The sequence below is a fragment of the Panulirus ornatus genome, chromosome 58 (genome assembly GCF_036320965.1).
Source record: "Panulirus ornatus isolate Po-2019 chromosome 58, ASM3632096v1, whole genome shotgun sequence".
Classification (NCBI taxonomy): Eukaryota; Metazoa; Arthropoda; class Malacostraca; order Decapoda; family Palinuridae; genus Panulirus; species Panulirus ornatus.
In genome coordinates, this window is record NC_092281.1 from 35,374,530 (window position 1) to 35,379,255 (window position 4,726).

The following is a 4,726-nucleotide window of genomic DNA, read 5'->3' on the forward strand; positions in this document are numbered from 1 at the left end:
CAGAATATCATTAATCATTATTGGGCATCAGAGGAGGTTTGAACTTTAGGTTCTGTTCGAGGAGAAGGTGAGAGTTTTTCGGTGGCGATGGTCTTTGTGACGGAAGGAGTCTGTGTGGCAACTGTACACATAACAGGCTTGTGTTTCAATGCCGAAGCATAGGATTCATTGGGGTTGGGAGTCTCACAAGACTCCTTAACCCTCTTCCTAGCCTCGCCATACGAAATGTTTTTACGTGTCTTCACCTCACACACTTCCTTCTCGAACTTGAACCGTGGACATTCCCGGTCCCAGCTTGGATGGTTGCCTGAAGCAACGCAAACGGTTCGGGATGTAAGGTCTTACTTGGCAACGTAAGTAACCAACGAAGATCTCATCCGGGAGATTTGATTATCCAAATGTCAAATTTATCAACTGGGCCAGTTCCTTCACAATTTCGTCCTCCGACATGTCCATGAGTTCCAGACAGTAGATAATTCCCCTGCACGAGTTCATGGATACTGGAATTGTGACCACGACCTTGTAAATATGGAACTGGGTCACCTTGAGCAAATCGGCTACCTGATCGCCGACTTGACCTTGACCAGATCACCACTTGACAGTTTCCTGACCATGTCAACGGGCCCTGACCAGCCATCAATGACCTTCCTGATCAAGAAGGGATTGAGGGAGGCCAGGGGCGTTGAACCGGTCTCATGTATGTTAACAAATTTAACGTTTCTAGCTTTGATGTTGGGTCGTTCATTACCACTTCCCAGTACGGGGGCAGTGGATGGTTTCCCGTTATCCATCCTAACAGGGACCTCGTCCCAAACTAGGTGGTGAGCCACCCCAGACAGTGGGGAAAAAAGAACTACCTTACCCCCACAAAAAAGATGAGGCAGTTGGTCGAGCAGTAAGGTTTTCAGAGTTGGGCCAGACACACAAAGGCCAGGCTGAGTTCTCCTGCGGTCAGTGAAAGTTTAATCCTGCACAACCAACTTTATGAATACAAGTTGGACGCAACAGATATCAAGCCTTATAAACCAAGCCAGGGTAAGCACTGGCACGGGAGGAAGAGCTACAACCTGGCTACAAGACGCAGCAGCGGTCACCACCGTGGCAGCAACGTGACTGTGATGATGATTGTCAAGTTCTTATCCTGATATTATATATATAGCATTACTGATGACCTTGAGACTCCTCTTACATGTTCAATATATATTCATACAGTTACATTATCATTCTTTTAGTATCATTTTGTGTTTAGAAAATATCTATAAGTCATTATAACTGTGTTATTTCAAATGTTCAGCAACATAATAAAGTTATGTTTACATTAGAAAGACAGACAACAGAAGGCCTGATTGGCCCACGACTGGGTTGTGTGAAAAACAAAAATAATAGCTTGACAAGAAAAATTTGATTCTGCACATAAGCCTTCTAGTGTCCCCGTTATCGCTGTCGTTTATTCGTTAATTTCTGGCGTTTTTCTCAAAGTATACCTGACTTTATAAGATATTTTTCTAAACGACTTTTGAAAGTATTTATGGTTTTAGCATTCACTACGTCTGACGGTAACTTATTCCAGTGATAAACCACACCTATAGGAAAAGAAACTTTATCCCACGTCCGTACTACATCATTTAGCTTTGAGTTTTATTCCATTTGTCCTGGTAACCGCATTTTCTTGTATTTCGAAAAGATGCTCGACGTTCACTTTATCGAACTTATTCAGAATTTTGAACACTTGGATTAAGTCGCTGCGAAGTCAACGTGTCTTAAGGGAGAAGAGATCCAATCATTATAGCCTCTCTTCGTATACCAGATTTCTAAAGGATGAATTCCAGATTTCTTCAACTTGCCTGTCGGCTGATAGAGAGAGAGAGACAGAGAGAGAGAGAGAGAGAGAGAGAGAGAGAGAGAGAGAGAGAGAGAGAGAGAGAGAGAGAGTGAGAGAGAGAGAAACATATCTACGAGTATTTACGATCACAAAAAAATACTGAAAACAAAGGCCCCGCCGGGAATCGAACCCGGACCAACTGTTTATGAGGCAGATGTGCTAACCACTACACCACGGAGCCACTTGTCAGTGGCGGAAAAATCTCTTATATATTAACAAACGTGACTGAGGACTTAAAGAATCTGGTACAAACATAATGGTTATTGTGATAAATGATTTGTTTATGATAGATATGTATTATGTTGTATTATAATGGTTGTTCATAGCCAAGATCTTTAAGCATGAATCCTTGAGATTATATAAGAAATAATAAAAACGTGTTAGAAACATCAAAACTTGTGTTTATAAAGAACAGAATGCATTATCATGCGTGTATCTAAGTGAAAATGTAATACAAGGAGCTAGTTTAAGGCAGGAGTGTTTCATATTTTAACAAAATATTTACATCTACGTCCCTATTCTTTCATCATCATTTCTTATGTTTACTATCAAGAAATGCCTCTTATCTTACATGAAAATTCTGTATAGGTATTTGATCAATATTCTCCAACAACGCGTTGTATAACTCTTCGTTAGTAATGTTCATTTCGTGTAATGGATCATGCATTACAAAGTTGTGTCTATCCACACAAGTGTTACACGTCCCAGGTAAAGATATATTCTAGAGATAGTGTATATCTAACATATATATGTGTTTTATAAATATTTATAAAAAGTTTTCCTGAGGGACAATACCTAAGACTTTCGTATTAAAGTTGATCAGTTGTAAGTGATCAAGCATTACAAAGGTGTGTCCATTGCCACAGGTGCTACTGATCCCGGGTAAAGGTATTTCACCATCTTTGTATCTTTAACCTTTCTAGTTATACATGTTTCATCCCTGATTCCATCCTCACAATCGATGACCAATCAACTACCGCGGAGGCGTAGCACAGAAATCATTGGGCCGCAGAGGACCAATCATAAATCGCAAGCAGCAGCGGTCCACCAATAGGGAGTCGACACACAGTAGCGCTGGCCAAGTGGCTACCGGGGACACAATATGGAGGAGTGGCCACGCCCGGACACTGGCTCATCTGGGTCTATTCCTTGCTCTTCATAATCCTAAACACAATATCTTTTCATCGTAGGGAATTTATTACCTCATTAACGGAGTTACGATCTGCCTTTATTTCCGATCGTTTGAAGATAGTAAGAGGGTCGAGAGTGTGATGAGTAGGGACACAAAAATAGTCCTTCTCAGGAGGAGGGCAACAGGTCCTGAGGCTCAGCCCAGGTGATGGTGTGAACAGTATTATTATTATTACCACACATCACCAGCACACCTTTGATGGCGCTCCTACACCTTCGTATTATTATTACCACACATCACCAGCACACCTTTGATGACACTCCTACACCTTCGTATTATTATTACCACACATCACCAGCACACCTTTGATGGCACTCCTACACCTTCGTATTATTATTACCACACATCACCAGCACACCTTTGATGACACTCCTACACCTTCGTATTATTATTACCACACATCACCAGCACACCTTTGATGGCACTCCTACACCTTCGTATTATTATTACCACACATCACCAGCACACCTTTGATGACACTCCTACACCTTCGTATTATTATTACCACACATCACCAGCACACCTTTGATGGCGCTCCTACACCTTCGTATTATTATTACCACACATCACCAGCACACCTTTGATGACACTCCTACACCTTCGTATTATTATTACCACACATCACCAGCACACCTTTGATGGCGCTCCTACACCTTCATATTATTATTACCACACATCACCAGCACACCTTTGATGGCGCTCCTACACCTTCGTATTATTATTACCACACATCACCAGCACACCTTTGATGGCGCTCCTACACCTTCGTATTATTATTACCACACATCACCAGCACATCTTTGATGACACTCCTACACCTTCGTGGCTGCTGCACTCCACACAGGAGCAGGGGATGATGGCACATATCTATGAAGCAAAAAGGTTTTCCATGAGACTGTGCTATTTCTTCTCTTCCCTGGTCGATGATACAGCCTTTCCCCAAGGTTACTTGTCATTCCTGGTGTAACGACTTATGGGTTGAGCCCGGTAACACCTTTTGAATAATAGTATGGAACAGAGTGGAGTGACCAGGAAGAAAAGCGTGTTCTGCACCTCAACTGATTAATTATATGATAAGAATTAAGGGAATTACACACCATAAATGTCACTTGCAATGATCAAGCCAGAGATGAAGCATTGATAACTAGAAGGGTTAAGGAAACAAAAATTGTCAAGTACCTTGACCCGGGATCAGTAGCACCTGTGGCAATGGACACACCTTCGTAATGCTTGATCACTTACAAGCGACAAACTATGATACGTAAACCTTAGGTACTGTTCGTCAGGAGAACAATTTACAAATATTCATAAAAGACATAAATATGTTAGATATATCTTTATCCGAGACATGTAACACTTGTGTGGATAGACACAGCTCTGTAATGCATGATCCATTACACGAAATGAACTTCACTAACGAAGAGTTATACAACGCGTCGTTGAAGAACATTAATCAAATACCTATACAAAATTTTTACGTTACGTAAAAGATATTTCTTGATAGTAGTAAACACAAGAAATGGTGACGAAAGAAAAGGGATGTAGAGGTAAATATTTTGTTAAAAAATGAATTGCTCCTGCCTTAAACTAGCTCCTTGCAATGGATTTTGTTTTAGATACCCACAGTAAGATATATTGTGTGATTAATCACT

General features: G+C 41.1%; 1 non-coding gene across 1 annotated transcript; it reads right to left on the reverse strand.

The window, feature by feature from the left end:
• Nucleotides 1–1,991: 1,991 nt before the first annotated feature.
• Nucleotides 1,992–2,063, reverse strand: TRNAM-CAU (transfer RNA methionine (anticodon CAU)). The gene has a single exon. It is a non-coding gene; the product is annotated as a tRNA-Met (tRNA).
• Between the last annotated feature and the right edge of the window lie 2,663 nt (nucleotides 2,064–4,726).